We start from the raw sequence: 23,497 nt of genomic DNA on the forward strand, positions 1-23,497 counted from the left end.
ATTTGACTTACAGTAATTTCTTCTATAATGCGATAGTTACGTTCTTGCGTGACCCTGCGCTGTACAAAAATCATGCAATACAAATAACACTGAAAGTGTTGGTGATCAAATTGCTTTAAAGCCAACACACGTTTTACAAGTTCGTGTTTTAGAAACAGAGTTCCCTATTCACCAATCGCGTGACAGCAATTTGTATCTGTAGGAGGGTGTGTGTCTGGCTGGGGTGGGGGGTTATGAGTGTCAGTGAGAGTGAGTGTGTGTGTGTGTGTGTGTGTGTGAGAGAGAGAGAGAGAGAGAAGTGGTGTAAGTCTGTGAGAGGATGTATGTGTGACTGTGCATGTCTGTGCGTGTGATTTGTGCAATAGTGGTCTCCTGTAGTGTGACACAAACCCAAGGTCCCAGTTGAGGCCCTCCCTGTGGGTATGGAACTTAGCTATCAGCCTCCGCTCGGCCACTTTGTGCTGCTGCCTTGGAGGATGGTCACCCGAAGATCAGAGGCCCAAGGCGGACTTTGGGACAGGCAGCAGCAAAAAGTGGCCGAGCAGAGGCTGATAGCAAAGTTCCATACCCACAGGGAAAGCCTCAACCGGGACCTTGGATTCACGTCACACTACAGGTGACCCCCATTGCACTATACACACAGATAGACATACACACACTCCTACAGAGAGAGAGACACTCTCACATGCGTCCTCTCACAGACTTAGATACTCGACACTCACACACACCTACATATACATTCTGTCTCACACTCACAACCCCCCACTCCTGACAGACAGACAGACACACACACAAACCCACATGTAAACATATAGCTATGTGGGGTGAATTTGTACTTGCAGAGTTACATTGTACTTTGCTTAAAAACTGCATGAATCCATGTAAGACTCTGTTAACTCACTTTTTAGATTAGAATCAGTCTAGATATTATGGCACAGACAGGGAACACAGGGGGCTAACACCTTCAACATATCTGGCCGACACCAATTGTTGCAGGGTAAAAACAATGACTGCAGATACTGGAAACCAGATTCTAGATCAGTGGTGCTGGAAGAGTCCAGCAGTTCAGGAAGCATCCAACAAGCAGCGAAATCGACGTTTTGGGCAAAAGCCCTTCATCAGGAATAAAGGCAGTGAGCCTGAAAGCGTGGAGAGATAAGCTAGGGGAGGGTGGGGGTGGGGAGAGAGAAGCATAGAGTACAATGGGTGAGTGGGGAAGGAGATGAAGGTAATAGGTCAGGGAGGAGAGGGTGGAGTGGATAGGTGGAAAAGGAGCTAGGCAGGTCGGACAAGTCCGGACAAGTCATGGGGACAGTGCTGAGCTGGAAGTTTGAAATTAGGTTAAGGTGGGGGAAGGGGAAATGAGGAAGCTGTTGAAGTCCACATTGATGCCCTGGTGTTGAAGTGTTCCGAGGCGGAAGATGAGGCGTTCATCCTCCAGGTGTCTGGTGGTGAGGGAGCAGTGGTGAAGGAGGCCCAGAACCTCTGTGTCCTCGGCAGAGTGGGAGGGGGAGTTGAAATGTTGGGCCACGGGGCGGTGTGGTTGATTGGTGCGGGTGTCTCGGAGATGTTCCCTAAAGCACTCTGCTAGGAGGCGCCCAGTCTCCCCAATGTAGAGGAGACTGCATTGGGAGCAACGGATACAATAAATGATATTAGTGGATGGGCAGGTAAAACTTTAATGGATGTGGAAGGCTCTTTTAGGGCCTTGGATAGAGGTGAGGGAGGAGGTGTGGGCAAAGGTTTTACAGTTCCTGCGTTGGCTGGGGAAAGTGCCAGGATGGGAGGGTGAGTCGTAGGGGGGCGTGGACCTGATCAGGTAGTCACGGAGGGAACGGTCTTTGCGGAAGGCAGAAAGGGGTGGGGAGGGAAATATATCCCTAGTGGTGGCGTCTTTTTGGAGGTGGCGGAAATGTCGGCAGATGATTTGGTTTATGCGAAGGTTTGTAGGGTGGAAGGTGAGCACCAGGGGCTTTCTGTCCTTGTTACGGTTGGAGGGGTGGGGTCTGAGGGCGGAGGTGCGGGATGTGGACGAGGTGCGTTGGAGGGCATCTTTAACCACGTGAGAAGGGAAATGGCGGTCTCTAAAGAAGGAGGCCATCTGGTGTGTTCTATAGTGGAACTGGTCCTCCTGGGAGCAGATACGGCGGAGGCGGAGGAATTGGGAATACGGGATGGGATTTTTGCAAGAGATAGGGTGGGAAAAGGTGTAATCCAGGTAGCTGTGGGTTTGTAAAAAATGTCAGTGTCAAGTCGGTCGTCATTAATGGAGATGAAGAGGTCCAGGAAGGGGAGGGAGGTGTCAGAGATGGTCCAGGTAAATTTAAGGTCAGGGTGGAATGTGTTGGTGAAGTTGATGAATTGCTCATCCTTCTCGCAGGAGCACGAGGTGGCGCCAATGCAGTCATCAGTGTAGCGGAGGAAGAGGTGGGGAGTGTTGCCGGTGTAATTATGGAAGATCAACTGTTCTACGTAGCCAACAAAGATACAGGCATAGCTGGGTCCCATACGTGTGCCCATGGCTACCCCTTTGGTCTGGAGGAAGTGGGAGTATTCAAAGGAGAAATTGTTAAGGGTGAGGACCAGTTCGGCCAAACGAATGTGAGTGTCGGTGGAAGGGTACTGTTGGGGACATCTGGAGAGGAAAAAACGGAGGGCTTGGAGGCCCTGGTCATGGCGGATGGATGTGTAGAGGGATTGGATATTCGTGGTGAAGGTGAGGTGTTGGGGGCCGGGGAAACGGAAGTCTTGGAGGAGGTGGAGGGCGTGGGTGGTGTCTCGAACGTATATAGGGAGTTCCTGGACTAGGGGGGATAGGACAGTGTCGAGGTAGGTAGAGATGAGTTCAGTGGGGCAGGAGCATGCTGAGACAATGGGTTGGCCAGGGTGGTCAGGCTTGTGGATCTTGGGAAGGAGGTAGAACCGGGCAGTGCGGGGTTCCCGGATTATGAGGTTGGAAGCTGTTGGTGGGAGATCTCCTGAGGTGATGAGGTTCTGCATGGTCTGGGAGATGATGGTTTGGTGATGGGGTGGGTGGAGTCATGGTCGAAGGGGCAGTAGGAAGAGGTGTCCTCGAGTTGGCGTTTAGCTTCAGCGGTGTAGAGGTCAGTGCACCAGACTACCACTGCGCCCCCCCTTATCCGCTGGCTTGATGGTGAGTCGGGATTGGAGCAGAGGGATTGGAGGGCTGCGCGTTGTGAGGGTGAAAGGTTAGAGCGGGGGACGGGGGTAGACAGGTTGAGGCGGTTAATGTCCCGGCGGCAGTTGGAAATGAAGAGGTCGAGGGCAGGTAATAGGTCAGCACGGGGTGTCCAGGTGGATGCAGTGTGTTGGAGGTGGGCGAAGAGGTCCTCGGAAGGTGGGCGGGAGTCCTGGTTGTGAAAGTAAGCTCGGAGGTGGAGGCGACGGAATAATTGTTTGACGTCGCGGCGTGTATTAAATTCATTGATGCATGAACGGAGGAGGATGAAGGTGAGTCCTTTGCTGAGGACTGATCGTTCGTCCTCAGTGAGGGAGAGGTCTGGAGTGATAGTGAAAACTCGGCAGGGCTGGGAGCTGGGATCTGGTGTGGGTGTGGAGCTAGGAGTGGGGTTGGAGCCAATACCTGGAGTGGGTGTGATGGTGGGGGGAATGGGGGTGGAGTCATGAGCAGGGGTAGTGTTCCCCTCGGGGTTCTGGAGGGATGTGAAAACTCGGCAGGACTGAGTCTGGCTTTTGCCCGAAACATCGATTTCGCTGCTCGTTGGATGCTGCCTGAACTGCTGTGCTCTTCCAGCACCACTGATCCAGGACCAATTGTTACAGTTAACCTGAGAATGTAGCTTGTTTTTAAAGAAGTTGTTGTGATTTACATATGAAAGAAGTGAAACTACCGTGTTATTCTAATAGATGAGAGACTCAACAAACAGGGTATTTTTCAATGTATAATTTCAGTTACATCACACTGTAAACCTTTACGATAAATTCTGTATCTTACAATTGTGTTCTCTACAACCACCTGATGAAGGAGCAGCGCTCAGAAAGCTAGTGCTTCCAATTACATCTGTTAGACCATAAGACATAGGAGTGGAAGTAAGGCCATTCGGCCCATCGAGTCCACTCCGCCATTCAATCATGGCTGATGGGCATTTCAACTCCACTTACCCGCATTCTCCCCGTAGACCTTAATTCCTCGAGACAACAAGAATCTTTCAATCTCTGCCTTGAAGACATTTAGTGTCCTGGCCCCCACTACACTCTGTGGCAATGAATTCCACAGGCCCACCACTCTCTGGCTGAAGAAATGTCTCTGCATTTCTGTTCTGAATTGACCCCCTCTAATTTTAAGGCAGTGTCCACGGGTCCTAGTTTCCTCGCCTAACGGAAACAATTTCCTAGCGTCCACCTTTTCCAAGCCATGTATTATCTTGTACGTCTCTATTAAGTCTCCCCTTAATCTTCTAAACTCCAATGAATACAATCCCAGGATCCTCAGCTGTTCCTCATATGTTAGACCAACCATTCTAGGGATCATCCGTGTGAATCTCCGCTGGACACGTTCCAGTGCCAGTATGTTCTTCCTGAGGTGTGGGGACCAAAACTGGACACAGTACACCAAATGGGGCCTAACCAGAGCTTTATAAAGTCTCAGTAGCACAACGGTGCTTTTATATTCTAACCCTCTTGAGATAAGTGACAACATTGCATTCGCTTTCTTAATCACGGACTCAATCTGCATGTTTCCCTTTAGAGAATCCTCGACTAGCACTCCCAGATCCCTTTGTACTTTGGCTTTACGAATTTTCTCACCGTTTAGAAAGTAGTCTATGCTTTTATTCTTTTTGCCAAAGTGCAAGACCTTGCAATTGCTCACGTTGAATTCCATCAGCCATTGACACTGTCCCAAACTGTCTAGATCCTTCTGTAGCCTCCCCACTTCCTCAGTACTACCTGCCTGTCCATCTTTGTATCATCTGCAAACTTTGCTAGAATTCCCCCGGTCTCTTCATCCAGATCATTAATATATAATGCGAACAGCTGTGGCCCCAACACTGAACCCTGCGGGACCGCTTGTCACCGGCTGCCATTCCGATAAAGAACCTTTTATCCCAACTCTCTGCCTTCTGTCAGACAGCCAATCCTCAATCCATCCCAGTGGCTCACCTCGAACACCATGGGCCCTCACCTTGCTCATCTGTTGGACTATAACCTGGTGTTGTGTGGTTTTTAACTTTGTACAAGTCCAACACCGGCATCTCCAAATCATGCTCAGATCAAAATTCTGTAGTTCTGCCACATCCAGTTGTGAACAATGGTGAACAAGTAAAGAAATAACTGGAGGAAGCTCTCTAAATATCTCTACCCTCAATGAGGGAGCAGGCCAGTATATTGGTATAGTAACATTATGGGCCGAAGCATTTGTGACCATTGTTGGCTTGATGTACTGAGTGGAAGAGATATTCATACTTTGTTCTCATCTCCCCAACCACTGATGGCAGGCTACAACCAGTTGGATTCAAGAAATGGCCGAGATCAAGAAATGGCTGAAAATACTGGTACAGTCGAGGTTTTAAACTAGTTCAGCATGGGGGTGGGGCACGGAGTAGATGCAAGTTCCAGTGCCAGGTCTAATTCAATACAGGAGGAATGCTAGGATAGTCCAGTAGTTGAAGAAGACATGGACAGGGTAAGACACATGAGAGTCCAGATAGCTAAATTGTATTTGTTTTAGTGCAAGGTGTTCAACCTGTAAGGCAGATGAACTTAGAGCATTGATCAGCAGTTACTAATACTTGGTTGATGGAAGAATAGGACTGGCAGCTCAACATTCTAGAGTATTGAAGTTTCAGGCATGCTAGGTGGGGGCATTACATTATTCGTAAAGGAAATCATCACTGCAGTAATGAGGGAGGATGCTGAAGAAGGGGCTTCAAATGAGGTCACCTAGGTAGAGCTTAGAAATGAATAAGGGGCAATTACCTTGCTGTGATTATACGACAGATTTCTCAACAGTCAGAGGGAGATAGAGGAGCAGACGTGAACACAGTAAAGATGTGAGAGATAGCAAACTTGAAATCTCCTACAATTCTCTAACACTACCTGACATCGCCTTAGCCTGAAAGAATTAGACAGAGTGGTATTTTTAAAGGAGAGCATTTTGTGCCAGTACGTAAGTTGTCTGACTAGAGATGGAGCATTGCTAGAATGAAGCCAGTCAAGTAGTTGAGGTTTCAGTGAGTGGGCATTTTGGGTATCGTAACGATACCCTGTAAATTTCAAAGTCATTATGGATAAGGATAGTGCAGAAGTTGTATCTAAACAGGACAAAAGCTCATTTCAGTGTCATTAGATGGGATCTGGCAAACAGACTCTGAGCAGCTACTTGCAGGTACAATTGCATTTGGAAGGTGGGAATATTTTAAAAGCAGTATAGAGGGAATTCAGGGCCAAAGTATTGCTTTAAGAGTGAAGGGAAGGAAAGGGGCAACAGGTCCAGGAAACCCAGGATGTCGAGGGATGTCAAGAAGGACAACAGGGCGCCCCCCAGAAATATACAGAATGGAGTAGATTGCTTAAAATAGAAGTTCGGAGGACAAAGAGGGGCCACAATTTTTTTGGTAGAGGGGATCAAGGTTTTTATTAATATATTAAGAGTAAGAGGATTACCAAGGAAAAAGTTCAACTTGTTAGAGTTCAAAGGGAAAACCTCTGTGTGAAGCCAGTGGATGTGGATGAAGTCTTAGATGAATAGCCCATCTGTACTCATAAAGGAGAAAAATAAAGTAGCTGAGAATTTCAGTTGGGGTGTTAAATTCCTAGAGTCTGATTAGATGTATCCCAGGGTGCTATGGGGAGCAATGTTTTTGTGTCCCTGATGGATGTATTTAATACTTCACTGGCCACTTATGAAGTGCAGCTGACTGTAGAATAACGAATGTTCCTTTGTTCAAGAAGGGAAGCAGGGACAGGCCAGGTAATTACAGGCCAATTCGTCTGATGTCTGTGGCACTGAAATTATTAAAAAATTTCTGAGGGACAGGATTAATCATTACATGGAAAGGCAGGAATTGATTAGAGATAGTTGGCATTGCCTTGTTAGAGGGAGATCCTGTCTGACTAATGCAGTTGAGATTTTTTTGAAAAGGTGACTAAATATATTGATGAGTTGGAGATGCCGGTGTTGGACTGGGGTGTACAAAGTTAAAAATCACACAACACCAGGTTATAGTTCAACAGGTTTAATTGGAAGCACACTTCCAATTAAACCTGTTGGTCTATAACCTGGTGTTGTGTGATTTTTAACTATATTGATGAGAAAAGTGTAGTTGATGTGGTTTCATTAAGGTCCCACATGGAAGATTTGTTCAAAAGCTAAGATAAATGTGAGGTGCTTCATTTTGAAAAAGCAAATTTTAGCAGGGCTTGTACACTTAATGGTAAGGTCCTAGGGAGTGTTGCTGAACAAAGAGACATTGGAATGCAGATTCAAAGCTCCTTGAAAGTGGAGTCGCAGGTAGATAGTTTAGTGAAGAAGGTATTTGGTATGCTTTCCTTTATTGGTCAGAGTATTGAGTACAGGAGTTGAGAGGTCATGTTACGGCTGTACAGGACATTGGTTAGGCCGCTGTTGGAATATTGCATGCAATTCTGGTTTCTTTCCTATCGGAAAGATGTTGTGAAACTTGAAAGGGTTCAGAAAAGATTTACAAGGATGTTGGCAGGATTGGAGGATTTGAGCTACAGGGAGAGGCTGAACAGGTTGGGGCTGTTTTCCCTGGAACGTCGGACGCTGAGGGGTGACCTTATAGACGTTTTCAAAATTATGAGGGGCATGGATAGGGTAAATAGACAAAGTCTTTTCCCTGGGGTGGGGGAGTCCAGAACTAGAGGGCATAGGTTTAGGGTGAGAGGAGAAAGATATAAAAGAGACCTAAGGGGCAACTTTTTCACGCAGAGGGTGGTACGTGTATGGAACGAGCTGCCAGAGGAAGTGGTGGAGGCTGGTACAATTGCAAAATTTTAAGAGGCATTTGGATGGGTATATGAAGAGGAAGGGTTTGGAGGGATATGGGTTGGATGCTAGTGGGTAGGACTAGATTAGGTTGGGATATCTGGTCAGCATGGACGGATTGGACTGAAGGGTCTGTTTCCATGCTGTACATCACTATGACTCCCCAGGACCTTTACCGTTTAGCGAATAAGTCCTGCTCTGATTTGCTTTTCCAAAATGCAGCACCCCGCATTTATCTAAATTAAATTCCATCTGCCACTTTGAGCTCATTGGCCCATCTAATCAAGGTCCTTTTGCACTCTGAAGTAACCTGCTTCGCTGTCCATGACATCTCCAATTTTGGTGTCATTTGCAAACTTACTAACTGTACGTCCAATGTTCACATCCAAATCATTTATATAAATGACAAAATGTAGTGGACCCAACACCAATCCTTGTGGCACACTACTGGTCACAAGCTTCCAGTCTGACAAGCAACCCTCCACCACCACCCTCCTCTTTTACCTTTGAGCCAGTTCTGTATCCAAATGGCTAATTCTCCCTGTATTCCTTAAGATCTAATCTTGCTAACCAGTCTCCCATGAGGAACCTTGTCAAACGCCTTACTGAAGTCCATTTAGATCACATGTACGGCTGTACCGTCATCAATCTTCTTTGTTACTTCTTCAAAAAACTCAATCAAGTTTGAGACATGATTTCCCACACACAAAGCCATGTTGAGTATCCCTAATCAGTCCTTGTCTTTCCAAATACATGTAATTCCCAGCCCTCACGATTCCCGCCAACAATTTGTTCACCACTGATGTCAGGCTCACTGGTGTATCGTTCCCTGGCTTTTCCTTACTACCTTTCTTAAACAGTGACACCACGCGAGCCAAACTTCAGTCTTCCGGCACCTCACCTGTGACTATCAGTGATACAAATCTCTCAGCAAGGGGCCCAGCAATCACTTCTCTAGCTTCCCACAGAGATCTAGGGTACACCTGATTAGGTCCTGGGGATTTATCCACTTTTATGTATTTCAAAGCATCCAGCACCACTACCTTAATAATATGGACATTTTTCAAGATGACACCATCTATTTCCCCACATTCTATGTCTTCCATGTCCTTTTCCACAGTAAATACTGATGCAAAATACTCGTTTAGTATCACCCTGAACTCCTGTGGCTCCACAAATGGGCTGCCTTGCTGATCTTTGAGGCCTCCTGTTCTTTGCCTAGTTACTGTTGGAATATTGTGTGCGATTCTGGTCTCCTTCGTATCGGAAAGATGTTGTGAAATTTGAAAGGGTTCAGAAAAGATTGAGAAGCATGTTGCCAGGGTTGGAGGATTTGAGCTACAGGGAGAGGTTGAATAAGCTAGAGATGATTTCGCTGGTGTGTCAGAGGCTGATGGCTGACGTTATAGAGGTTTATAAAATCATTAGGGGCATGGATAGGATAAATTGACAAAGTCTTTTTCCCTCAGGTGGGGGGAGTCCAGAACTAGAGGGCATAGGTTTAGGGTGAGAGGGGGAAGATATAAAAGAGCCCTAAGGGGCAACTTGTTTACACAGAGGGTGGTATGTGTATGGAATGAGTTGCCAGAGGAAGTGGTGGAGGCTAGTATAATTGCAACATTTAAAAGGTATCTGGATGGGTATATGAATAGGAAGGGTTTAGAGGGATATGGGCTGGGTGCTGGCAGGTGGGACTAGATTGGTTTGGATATTTAGTTGGCATGGATGAATTGGACTGAAGGGTCTGTTTCCGTGTTATACATCTCCATTATCTATGACTACCCTTTTGTCGTTAATGTATTTATAAAATCCCGTTGGATTCTCCTTAACCCTATTTGCCAAAGAAATCTCATGTCCCCTTTTTGCTGTCCTGATTTCCCTCTTAAGTATACTCCTACTGCCTTTTGTACTCTTTGAAGGATTCATTCGGTCACTCCTATCTATACCTGACATGTGCTTCCTTCTTTGGAATATACTGTCTCTGGACTATTGTTATCTCATTTTTGAATGCTCACATTTTCTATCTGTCTGTTTACCTGTGAACATCTGCCCCGATCAGCTTTTGAAAGTTCTTGCTTAATATCGTCAAAATTGGCCTTCCTCCAATTTAGAACTTCCAATTTTAGATAGGGTCTATCCTTTTCCATCATTATTTTAAAACTATTAGAATTATGGGTCCTCGCCCCAAAGTGCTCCCCCACTGACACCTCAGTCACCTGCCCTGCCTTATTGCCAAGAGTAGGTCAAGTTTTGCAGCTTCTCTAGTGGGTACAGCCACATACTGAATCAGAGCATTTTCTTGGACACTTCCTTGCCATCTAAACCCTTAACATGATGGCAGTCCCAGTGTATGTTTGAAAAGTTAACATCTCCTACCATAACCACCCTGTTATTCTTAGATAACTGAGATCGCCTTACAAATTTGTTTCTCAATTTCCCATTGGTTCTTCAGGAGTCCATAATACAATCCCAATAAGGTGATCATCCCTTTTGTATTTCTCAGTTCCACCCAAGTATCTTTCCTGGATGTCCTCCCAGGAACATCCTTCCTAAATACAACAGTAATGCTACCCCTTGTCAAAAACGCCACCCCCTCCTCTCTTGCCCCCTCCCCCACCTTTTATTCTTCTTGCAGCATTTGTATCGTGAAACATTAAGCTGCAGTCCTGCCCATCTCTGAGCCATGTTTCTATAATTGCTATGATATTCCAGTCCCATGTTCCTAACCATGCCCTGAGTTCATGTGCCTTCCCTGTTTGGTCTTTTGCATTGAAGTAAATGGTGTTTAATTTATCAGACCAACCTTGTTTTCTGCTTTGTTCCTGCCTGCCCTGACTGTTTGACTCGCACCTTTTCTCAACTGTACCAGTCTCAGATTGATCTCTACCCTCACCATTTCTCTAGGTCCTACCCCCCTCCACCGTAGTAGTTTAAATAGTCCAAGCAGCTCTCGCAAATCTCCCTGCCAGGATAATATACTGGCAATTCAGGTGCAATCCATCCTCCTTTTACTCCAGAAGAGATTCCAATGATCCAAAAATGTGAATCTTTCTCCCCTGCACCAGCTCCTTAGCCATGCATTCATCTGCTCTATCCTCCTATTCCTACTCTCACTAGCTGGTAGCACTGGGAGTAATCCAGATATTACTATCCTCGAGGATCTCCTTTTTAAATTCCTTCCTCACTTTCTATATTCACCCTTCAGAATCTCATCCTTTTCCCTTCCTATTCGTTAGTTCCACTGCAAACAATAACCTCCTGCAGGTGCCTATCCCTTTTGAGAATATTTTGTACCCTCTCTGAGATATCATTTATGCTTGCTCCAGGGAGGCAACTCATCATTCTGATTTTCCTCTGCTGGCAACTAAAATGTCTGTCTGTGCCCTTGACTAGAAAATCCCCTATCACAATCGATCACTTGGAACGCAACATAACCCTCATTACATTAGAGCCAGCCTCGATACCAGCAACTTGGCTATTTGTGCAACATTCCCTTGAGAGTCCATCACTCCCTACATTTTCCAAAACAACATGCTTGTTTGAGTTGGGGATAGCCACAGGAGACTCCTGCACTACCTGCCCACCCTTCCTACCTTTCCTGGAATTGACCCATCTCTCTGACTGTATCTGTGACTTTTCTCCCTTCCTATAACTGCCATCCATCACTTGTAAATTCCTTATTGCCTTGAACTGCTGCTCCAACCAATCCACGTGATCTGATAGGATTCACAACCAAGGACACAAAATCATCAGTAATATGGAAACTCCCACATTCAACAGGAAGAGTACATTACTCTACCAAAGGCCATCTTTGCTTCTTCACGATTGACAAACCCAGAATATAGCACCATCTTTTTGCTCTAAAAACAGTGCTCCAAGCTAACTTAGTACTTATAGTTTATATTTTTAAAATTTAATCAAGGGACAGATGTCAATAAACATAGAATAAAGAAAGAGCTCACTCTGCTCACTACTGTGGACTTACAGCAAGATTAAACTTAAAAACTATACATTTAACTGTTCCTGTGCTGTTAGCTTCCCACACAGGTTCCTCCAGGGTCAGCTGTAAAGTTCGCTGTTTCAGGTCTCCAAGATGCACGCTGATGTCCAGAGATACATTAACATCATTGGTTTCCTTAAATTGTAATCCCCAGGACACATCGAAGCAGTGTACTTCTGATCAGTGGGCTAAAAATATGAGCTTGGAACAAGTTAAGAACAGTTCTTAATATTTTACCTGCTTGATCCTTTCACAGGTTTCCTCTCAATTAAGCTTGTATAACAAAAAACGATAAATTAAGTACATCAGTCTTACCCTTAATACGACCTCTGTTGTCAATCATAGATCCACTTTATTCCTGAACTAACATTTATCTGTAAGATTCTTCAAAATATCTCTCTTATAATGGCTTTTTTTCATTGAAATGTCTGTTTTACACTTCAGTTAAAAGAGCTTCAATTTGATTTCAGTATAGTTTCTCAGTCAGTTACAGATGATCTTGCATCATAAAAATGGGAAAGAAAGTGACACTGAAGGCCAGAAATTTTTGTTTTTCTTCTTCTTAGCAATTTTGCTTTGCTGTAATGGCATAGTTGAATTTGTAATTTCCAAGAAATGTGAACTTTCTGAATAATTCTGTCCCTTTGCTCCTGTCTAAATTACATGATAAATAAATCCGAATTCAAGTGTGGTGTTTTATCCTTCCCTATCATGTACTGTACATTGAGTCAACAGAACTCAAGACTATCATCTCTGATAGATATTTTGAATCAACCTTTTCAGATATGTCATGACAAACCTCTGGAACAGGAGGACTTGAATCCAGGCCTTCAAGACCAGAGGTAGGGACTCAGCCGCTCTACCATAAAACCCTTCAGCTATGCTAAGGTGTTTAAAGCGTTATCTTAAATAAAAGAAAGACTTGGATTTGTATTGATTCCTTCATGTCCAAGGATGACTCAATACACATTACGCATAGTGAAGTATTTTTGAAATGTTTTCATAAGGTAGGGAATGCAGCGACCAATTTGTAGACTGGAAACCACCTCTAATGACAGCTTAAATTATAATTCTATTTCATTTGATGTTGATTGAAAGAGGAATATTGGGGACAGGTTGTATAAACTTAATTTGTATTGCTTTGAGTCTGGAAAATTGAAGGCTGATCTCATTGCGTTGTCTTAAATGTTTAAATGATTCGATAGTTCGCTTTGGTTTCAGTGGACCTTGGTCTACATTTTGACATCAGTTGTGAAGTAACAACACTTGTTGGTTTTGAAACAACTTGCTTTCAATGTTGTCACAGTCTCTGTGGCATAAATTTCTCCTTCTCTATTTGAAATCTGCAGCCAGTGCCTGTTTTCCCCATGTGGCAGAGATTCCAAAACAGATCCTGGACGCGGAAATCCTGCTCTTATTTCCATTGATAAGTGTTGAATGATTCACACATGAGGGAAACCTGAACTGAGCAGGGCTACTTGAACTTGGTGCTGAATTCATACAGAATCAATTTTTCCTGTAGTATTGACCTTAAACCACAGTTAGGAATCAGGATTTAGTGGAATAGGTATAAATATTCTTGAAAGGTTTTTAAAGCTTGTATATCTGTGAAGCTGTGAAATTGTTAAATTCTTTTAATTTTCTTTTTAAACATAAGGTGTCTGTCTCTGAGATTTGAAAGAAATATGTTGTGCAGACAGAACAGCTGTTTGTTGACCTTATACCAGGGGCTATTACTATGTCATTAATAATGCTTGACTGCTTTCCACAATCTATTATTTTGGTAGCATAAGAAGATTAGCTGTCTTTGTGGGTTTATGGATCTGTTGGTTTCAGAGACAATTAAGTATTTGAGAGGATTTCAATGTAGTGATAGGCTTTCATGAATGGAATGATTTTTTAATATTGTGAAAGATGTAATGTATAATTTGAAATTCATTGTATTTAATTTTAACTTGATCTTGAGATCTTCTCATGATGGATATTGATTAATTTGACATGGTGTGTTGTACAGGCGATGGATATTTGGTGGGTTGCATAAGTTGTTTGTAGTTGAAGAGTGTGGAAACGCACAGCCTTCAAGGCAGCATTCGACGAACAACAGAATCGGCATTTCAGGTATGAGCCCTTCATCAGAAATGTGACTTCTGGGCCAAGGGGGCTGAGAAATAAATGGGAGGGGAGGGTAGGGCTCTGAGGAAGGTAGCTGGGAATGCGATAGGTAGATGAAGGTGGGGGTGAAAATGATAGGTCAGAGAGGAGGGTGGAGCAGAGAGGTGGGAAGGAAGATGGACAGGTAGGACCATTAAAGAGCACGGTGCCAAGTTGGAAGGTTGGGACTGGGATAAGGTAGGGGGAGAGGAAATGGGGAAACTGGTGAAATCCACATTGATCTAGTATGACTTGAAGGTCCTAAGTTGAAATTTGAGGCTTCAGGTGGTTGGGGTTTGATGATGGAGGCGGCCCAGGACCTGCATGTCCTTGGTGGAGTCGGAGGGGGAGTTTAAGTGTTCAGTCACAGGGCGGTGGGGTTGGTTACTGAGGATGTCCCAGAGATGTTTTCTGAAAGGATGCGCAAGTTGGCATCCTGTCTCCCCAGTGTAGAGGAGATCACATCAGATGCAACGGATACAGTGGATGATGTGTGTGGAAGCACATGTAAATTTCTGTTGGATGTGGAAGGATCCTTGGGGGAGCCATTTATGGAGGTGAGGAGGGAGGTGTGGGTGCAGGTGCAGGTTGTGCACTTCTTGTTGTGGTGAGAAGGTGCCAGGAACTGAGGGTGGGTTGGTGAGGGAATGGACCTGACAAGGGAGTCACGGAGGGAATAGTCTCTCTGAAATGCAGAAATGGGGAGGGAAATATATCTCGGTGGTGAGGTCTGTTTACAGGTGGCACAAATGGTGGAGGATATTGTGATGTATCCAGAGGTTGGTGGGATGGAAGTTGAGGACCGGGGGTTTCTGTCCTTGTTGCAATTGAAGGGGTGGAGTTCAAGGTTAGATATGTGGGAAGTGGATGAGATGCGCTGGAGGGCATTGTCGATCACGTGGGAGGGGAAGTTGCGGTCTTGGAAGAAGGAGGCCGTCTGCGATGTTCTGTGTGGAATTGGTCCTCTTGGGAGCAGGTGCGGCGGAGGAATTGTGAATAAGGGAAAGCGTTTTTATCAGAGGCAGTCCAGGTAGCCGTGGGAATCATCGAGTTTTTAGTGGATGTTCGTGTTGACTTGGCTGCTGGAAATGGAGGTGGAGAGTTTCAGGAAGGGGAGGGAGGTGTCCGAGATGGTCCAGGTAAACTTGAGGTCGGGTTAGAAGGTAGGGTCTGCATTCATTGGCATGGAGGCATAATGGACCATTATGTGTGGATAGGGGTTGAGTGGTGGATGGTATGGGTTGGCAGAGAAATTGATGCTATTGGGCTGGCAGAGGGCCATGATTGGAATGGTGTGCAGGGTTATAGGGCCTAATATTCGATGAAACAAGACAGATCAAGTGCCAGATATCCAAGGTGCATCTTTTGAAAACTCTCGCCTTCGCATTCAGCAGCTCTTGTGACTTGATTTCATCTCTCATTCATTCCTCAATAGGAACACTCTTCAATTTTCCCATGGCTGGTGTGGCAAGTCTGGAGATTCCCTGACTGCTGCGGTCCAACTCTGGGCCAAATACAATTTACAGGCAGTTCTCAGGTGCGAACAGGCCATGTTCTAGAGTCTGTTCACAAGTCGATTTGTCTGCAATGCAGAGCAATTTAAAGCAGCTGTTTGGAAGTACGAGAAATATCCATATGTTGGATGTTTAAAATCACACCTTTTCACAGGATTGCATTCTTAAGTGTGAGGGTTTGTAAGTTGTAAATGCAGGTCGTTGCACTATAACACGCATTTTGTCAGCACAAGTTGGCTATAATGTAATTGATGAATTGTGGACATTGTTTGGATAACGCAAACGTTCTACTGAATGGGTACAGCGATTTTCTATTAGTGATCTTTTACAGCGCGATTTTCTGTCATGGTTTTCCATGGTGCGCTTTTCTATAGCACGAGGTTGCATATGAATACAACTGTTATGTTATCGCAGAACAACTGCTGTATTTTCAGTCAACAGTGATATCTTAAATTTGGGTAAAAAGCCCATCATAGTGAAGTTATTTCATAGCAAACAAGGATAAAATTGTAGTGATTATCTTTGATTTACTTTTAAATAACAACCAAAACTTGTATTATTGTGTGTTTAATATTCAAGGCACTTTTAAAGTATATTTTAAAGTATATTTTAAAGTATTTAAAATATTATATTTTAAAGTATGACTGCATGAGGAGATATCAGATCAGATGACCAAAAGCTTAGTTGAATTGTGAGGTGTTTCAGAGTATCCTGAAGAAGGAAAGTGAGCTGGAGAGGCGTATTTGTGCGTTGGCAAAGGAAGGTACGACCACAAGTAGAGCAATTTAAATTGGGGGGATGAAAAGCCAGAAATAGAAGGGAGTACCACCTTGGATGATTGTGGAGTTGAAAGAGATGTCTTTGCAGGGGAAAGGAAAGATAGAAATGGGGTGGGAATTTTGAAGGATGGTAAAGTCGAGGCTTGTTATATTTGAGGAAATGCATGATGACAGATTTAAAAGAAAAAGGCACAGCAAGCAGATAGAGAGTAGTTCACAAGATGGCTTTATATGGTGGTCATAGAGTCATAGAGATGTTCGGTCCATCTCGTCCATGCCAACCAGATATCCCAACCCAATATAGTCCCACCAGCCAGCACCTGGCCCATATCCCTCCAAACCCTTCCATTTCATATACCCATCCAGATGCCTTTTAAATGTTGCACTTGTTCGAGCCTCCACCATTTCCTCTGGCAGCTCATTCCATACACGTACCACCCTCTGTGTGAAAAAGTCGCCCCTTAGATCTCTTTTATATTCTTTCCCCTGTCACCCTGAACCTATGCCCTCTGGTTCTGGACTCCCCCACGCCAGGGAAAAGACTTTGTCTATTTATCCTGTCCATGACCCTCATGATTTTATAAACCTCTATAAGATCACCCCTCAGCCTCCGACGCTCCAGGGAAAACAGCCCTGCCCTATTTAACCTCTCCCTTGCAGATTGGTACAAATAGGATTGAGGAAACAGGAGCTAGATCTCATTGGCGAAGTGCACTCAGCAAAGGCATGAAAGGAGATCAGAGAGAAATTAGAGAAAGATGAAAGTTAAGGGCTTGAGTAGGGATAAGCATTCAAGATAATTCACTCAGGTGACAGACTAAAAGAAAGGGATCTGATTGGATTGGATTGTTTTGATCTTAGTGTTAAGGAAGTCCATGAGAAAGAGATGGCCTTGTAGCAGTTGAACAATTTGGCTTTTCCATCACCAGCATAAACTGGACTGCAGACATGACCGCTGGAATTAATTAGTCAGCCAGGCCAAAAGAATGAAAATGGCCATCTGTTAAATAGTCGATTTTTTGGAACACCATAGGAAAAGTCTTTCTGAACAATGCTGTGCCAGTGACTGCTATTAACTTAACTTGGAGGTATATTACAGAATTAGATGCATAATTTAAGTAATGAATTAGTTCCCAGTTCATCGTCAATGTAGTGGAGAGGAATGACTGATTTATTTTTTAATGAGTTTGGACTTTTGCATGGTATTTGCCAATGTAATATTACATCAGAGGAAAATTGGCTCAATCTTATGACCCACTTCAACCACTTAGGTTGAACTGAATCTGAGCAGATAGAACATGTAACGTTTTTGGTATAATGACCATGTTAATGAGAGAGAGAGAATGCTTTCACCTTGAAGAACATAAAAAGTTAACCACCTGGGAGTTAGCACTTTTGACATCTGCCTAAGCTTGTATTCACAGAATTATTTGTCTCTGGGCTTGGACCCAAGCACAATGGTTTAGTTGAACCTTTATCTGTACTAATAATTCTGTTTTAATTCCTGTGATTGCAATTAGCAACAGTTGATCTTGTGTAAAATTTGACCCCAAATTTTAGCCAAACAATCCAAGCTCTTAATATTTAACCACCTGTTTGCTGCTGAAGTCAAACTCATGCTGGTGTAAACTTATTCATTTGAATGAAGCTTGTCAGCTCCCCATACTTATGCAGAAGGAAAACTATACTACTTTGCTCCTTTTCTGCTCATTTGGACATGGAGTTAGCAGAAACTCTTTACAGCCTGACAGTTCAGTCAATATACTGCTATAAACAGGTGGTGAGATGGGTGTAATTTGAACCTTTTCAAATATTACTTGTGTATAAATTGACCTCCTACCTTGTCACTAAACTTGGTCTCAGAAACTTTACTTTTACCTGAATATGTACAATCACGATTCTTATACTAATTGGACAAATAGTGACCTGAAACATGGTGGCTCAGTGGTTAGCACTGCTGCTTCACAACGCGAGGGTACTGGTTTTGATTTCAGCCTTGGGTGACTGCCTGTCTGTGTGGAGTTTGCACTTTCTTCGCATGTCCGTGTGGGTTTCCTCCAGGTACTTCAGTTTCCTTCCACAGTCCAAAGGTGTGCAGGTTAGGTGGATTGACCATGTTAAATTGTCCAGAGATGTGCAGGTATTGTGTGCTTGATGAGCTGAGTGACCTGTTTCCACACTCTAAGGATTTTATATTCTTAAAGTGCTTAAAATTTGCCTCTTTAAACAGGTGCCCAAAAGTTTTGTCAATATCTCCCTATGTGTCTTGCTGTCAAATTTTTGTATCGGAGCAATCTTGTGAACAAGACCATAAGATGCAGGAACAGAAGTAGGCCATTAGGCCTTTTGAACCTTCTTGGATGTTCAATGACATCATTGCAGATCTGATAATCCTGAATTCCATTTTCTTGCCTTTTTCCAGTAGCCTTGATTCCCTGACTGATTAGAATTAGAATTAGAATCCCTACAGTGTGGAAATAGGCCCTTCGACCCGATTATCCGAAGAGTAACCCACCCAGACCCATTTCCCCTATCCTATATTTACCCCTGACTAATACCAACACCATGACCTGGCCTGCATACCTTTGGATTGTGGGAGGAGCACCCAGTGGCAACCCATGCAGACACTGGGAGAACATGCAAACTCCATACATATGGTCACTCGAGGCTGGAATTGAACCCGGGTCCCTGGCACTGTAAGGCAGCAGTGCTAAACACTTAGTCACCGTGCCACCTGATTTAAAAATCTATCTATCTCAGCCTTAAATATACTTAATGACACATCTTCAACAGCCTTCTGTGGTAAAGAATTCCACTGAGAAAAAAGCCTCCCCAATTTTCTCCGAATTGGGCACCCACTTATCGTAGATTCTCTCAGTAGGGGAAATGACATCTTCACAAGTACCCTATCAAGCTTCTTAAATCATCTTTGTTTCATATAAGTCACCTCTCACTCTTCTGATCACTAGTGGGTCAAATCAACCACTCCTCATGAAGCAATCCCTCCATACCCAGGATCAACCTCATGAATCTTCTCTTGACTGTCTGCAATGCTCGTATATCTTTGCTTTGATACAAGACCAAAACTCTTCACGATATTCTCAGTATGGTTTAACTTATGTAGTTTGAGCAAGACTTCTGTATTTTAATATTCCATTTCTTTAGAAATGACAATTGTCATTCCATTTGCCTTTCCTATTACTTGCTGAACTTGTATGTGATTTATACATTAAAACTCTCAAGTCCGTCTGTGCTGCAGCTCTGTTTTCTGCGGTCTTTTTTCATTTAAATAATAATCAGCTCCTCTTTTCTTTGTATCACAGTTCGTAATCTCTCATTTTCCCTCATTACATTGTGTATCAAGTTTGTTCACTCACTTAACCTTTTTTTTCCCTCTGCAGACTCATAACTCCTTCCCTTTCCACCTGTTTTTATTTAATTTGCAAACTTGCCGATAGCACATTCACCTCCCTGGGAATGTTGTGAATAAATATTGCAAATAAATTGTCGTCACAGCACTGATCCCTGTGGCACTCCACTTGTTACAGGTTGCCATCCCAAAAATGTCCCCTGATCTCAACTCTGTCTTTGGTTAGTTAACATGAGCATTTATTCATGCTAATGTGGTGCCAACAATACCATGGGCTCTTACCTCAGTCAGTAACCTAACACGTGGTGCCTTAACAAACACTTTCTGGCAATCTAAATTTATTACATTCTCTTTATTGATCCTGCTTGGTACCACCTGGAATAACACTAATAACTTTGTCAGGCATGATTTCCTTTTTGTCAACTCACGCTGATTCTGCTAGATCATATTTTGTGTTTATAAATGTTCTGCTATTTCATCTTTTAGAAGATTCTCTAACATTTTCCTATTGACAGATGTTAAGCTGTCATGTGGTTAGCTGTTTTTGTCCACTTCCATTTTTGAATAAAGTTGTTACATTGCCAGTTTTCTAATCCTCCAGCACTTTCCAAAACCTTCACATTCTTCAAGTTTACCGTCTGTGCAAACACCACCATCTGTGGAGCTACTCTTGATAATATCCTTAGATGGAGGTGTCCAATGAAATTCAGGGGCCTCAATGGCTTTTAGCTCCTTTTTCTCTAGTGATAGTTATTGTGTTTACATTCTGTCCATTTTTGGCATTTGATAATTTCATATTTTGGAAATGGTTTTTGTGTTTTCTACAATGAATACTGATGCATGGTATTAATTTAACTTCGTTGCCATTTCCTTGTTCTCCATCATTATTTGCTTAGCCTTATTCTCTAAGGAGCCCTTGGTTCACTTTGACCTCTCTCGCTTTTTATATGATTAAAAAAGCTCTTGGTGTGTGTCTTAATATTACTTGCAAGTTTATCTTCAGAGTTCACTTTCTCCCTAATTTTGGTAATTTCTTTTTTGGTTTTTAAAACTTACCCAATCTTCTGACTTTGCACTAATCTTTACCACGTTGTCTGTTTTCCTTAACTTCCCTGGTTAACCATGGTTGGCTTATCCCATTCTTAGAACTGATGTTTCTCAGTGGGATATAAACATGTCATTGTTGTGGTTCTGTTCGCTGAGCTGGCCAAACAGAGAACAGCCAGGGAATTCCTAGTGGCATGACACTCATCCACAGATTCTATCAACAAACACATCGACCTGGACCCAATATACTGGCCACTGCAACAGACAGCTAGAATTGACAACCGGAAGCAGCAGAGACAAACCACTATAAATGTCGGAGAAAACATCACAGAAGCGCTTCACAGGAGGCTCCCAAGCACTGAGGATGTCACCTAGACAGGGGACGTTTGCAACACAAACTCCCAGCTCGGCGAACAGAACCACAACAATGAGCACCCGAGCTACAAATCTTCTCCCAAACTTTGAGCATATCTCATTGTTTCTCAGTTGTCTTTGTAGCTGAACTGCTTTCCCAGTTCACACGAGCTTTCTCTGCACTCATTCCTTTGTTGTTTCAGATTCAGGTTTCTCACTCTGAAACTGAATGCTAAATTCCATCATATGATGGTCACTATTCTTTAGGAGATCTTATACGATGACATTTTTTAAATTAAATCTGCCACATTATGCGTCATAAGATAATTGGATCTTTGGTCATAAGATCCAAATAGCTTGATTCTTGGATAGATCTGCAACAGCACAGTGGCTCAGTGGTTAGTACTGCTGTCTCACAGCGCCAGGGACACGAGTTCAATTCCAGCCCTGGGAACTCTGTGTGGAGTTTGTACATTCTCCCTGTGTCTGCATGGGTTTCCTCCTCCAATCCAAAGATGTGCAGGTCAGGTGATTTGGCCATGCTAAATTGCCCATGCTAAATTGCCCATAGTGTTAGGTGTATTAGTCGGGGTAAATATAGGGTAGGGGAATTGGTCTGGGTGGGTTACTCTTCAGAATGTCGTTGTGGACTTGTTGGGCTGAAGGGCCTGTTTCCATACTGTAAGAAATCTAATCTAAATGTAACCTAGCCATATTGTTCCAGGAAACTCTGTTGGATATAGTCTATGGATTCATCCTCATGCATACCTCTCCAAATCTGACTATCCTAAATTTCACAAAGATTTAAGTTACCCATGATTCATGTGGTATCATTTTACATGCCCTCATTATCTCCTGATTTATTGTCTGTACTTGCACACAGCTACTCTAAGAGGATGTATAGACTACACCCAACAGTGTTGATTTATCTTTGTTATTTCTTAGTTCTCTATCTTCTGATCAAAGATTATTTCTTGCTGTTGCATGTATTCTGTCTGTTACTAACCCATCCCACCACTCTTTCTTTCCTGTCTGTCCTTTTGAAAAGTCGCATAGCTCTGAATATTGAGTTCCCAGCTTTGATTTCCTTATAACCCTATCTCTGTTTTGGTTACAAGATCATACCCATTTAACCTGTATTGGTTAGCTCATTTGTTCCAAATGCTACATGAATTTGAGCAAAAAGCCTTTTTAGAATTTTTGCTTTTCCATATATTTGTACCACATTGTAATTAGTGAAGTCACTGTGTCTCTGGTCTCACTGCAGATTTTCCTCTCAATCCTCATATTATTTTGGCCTCTCCTGCTTGTGTCTTGCCCTGGAGCATTTATTTCTTGCAGTAGACCTTAACTAAAACACTTGTCCCCATTTACCTTGAGGATGTCTTAGTATGGGTGCAGTACAAATTCATGTTCTTTTCTTCTACATACGGACATAAGAATTAGGAGCAGAAGTAGGCTATCTGGCTCGTCGAGCCTGCTCCACCATTCAGTAAGATCATGGCTGATCTTTTCCTGGACTCTGCTTGGCTGACCCACTCGCTCACCATAACTCTTAATTCCTTAACTATTCAAAATCTATCTGTCTTTGCCTTAAAAACATTCATTGAGGTAGTCAGAACTGCTTCACCAGTCAGGGAATTCCACACATTCTCAACCGTTTGGATCGAGAAGTTCCTCTTCAACTCATTCTCTAAATCTGCTACTCCTTATTTGAGGCTATGCCCCGAGTTTTAGTTTCATTCACCAGTAGAAATAATCTCCATGCTTCCATCTTGTCTGTTCCTTTTTATGTTTTATGTTTTCCTAACATTCCCCCTCCCCTCAATTCTTCTAAATTCTAATTAGTATGGCTCAAGTCTACTCAATCTCTCCTCATAAGCCAACTCTCTCACCTCTGGAGTCAACCCAGTAAAGCTCCTCTCTACACCACCTCCATGACCAGTATATTCTTTCTCAAATAGGAAGACCAAAACTGTACACAGTACTGCAGGTGTGGCCTCACCAGCACCCTCACAGCTGCAGTATAATCTCCCTATTTTTAAACTGCATCCCTCCAGCAATGCTTAAGTAGCCAAATAACTAGCAGTGGTGAGGGCTATTTATCAACCTCTTTTTGCTGAAGTTAAATGGAGGTCTGTTCAGTTGTTGGACCATCCTGCTGCCTCAAATATATGTAAGTATAGTTTTATACAAGTAAAAAATGCCCTGGATTTGTTTGCTGGTTAGAATCAAACTCTGGTGTTGTTTGTTTCTCCATATGGTATTGCACAGAACTGAACTGCTTTAGTG

General features: G+C 43.4%; 1 protein-coding gene across 3 annotated transcripts in view; it reads left to right on the forward strand.

Moving 5' to 3' along the window:
* jmjd1cb (jumonji domain containing 1Cb) overlaps positions 1–23,497 on the forward strand; it is a 407,377-nt gene that overhangs the window by 99,118 nt on the left and 284,762 nt on the right. The window contains exon 1 of one of the 3 annotated variants that reach the window (XM_060841855.1): positions 12,785–12,832. The exons of the other annotated variants lie outside the window; for them this stretch is intronic. The gene's annotated coding sequence lies outside the window, so the exon portion shown is untranslated. Of the gene's footprint in view, positions 1–12,784; positions 12,833–23,497 lie in introns of those variants that run through there. 3 annotated transcript variants of the gene reach the window in all.

Source organism: Hemiscyllium ocellatum, chromosome 22 (genome assembly GCF_020745735.1).
Source record: "Hemiscyllium ocellatum isolate sHemOce1 chromosome 22, sHemOce1.pat.X.cur, whole genome shotgun sequence".
Classification (NCBI taxonomy): Eukaryota; Metazoa; Chordata; class Chondrichthyes; order Orectolobiformes; family Hemiscylliidae; genus Hemiscyllium; species Hemiscyllium ocellatum.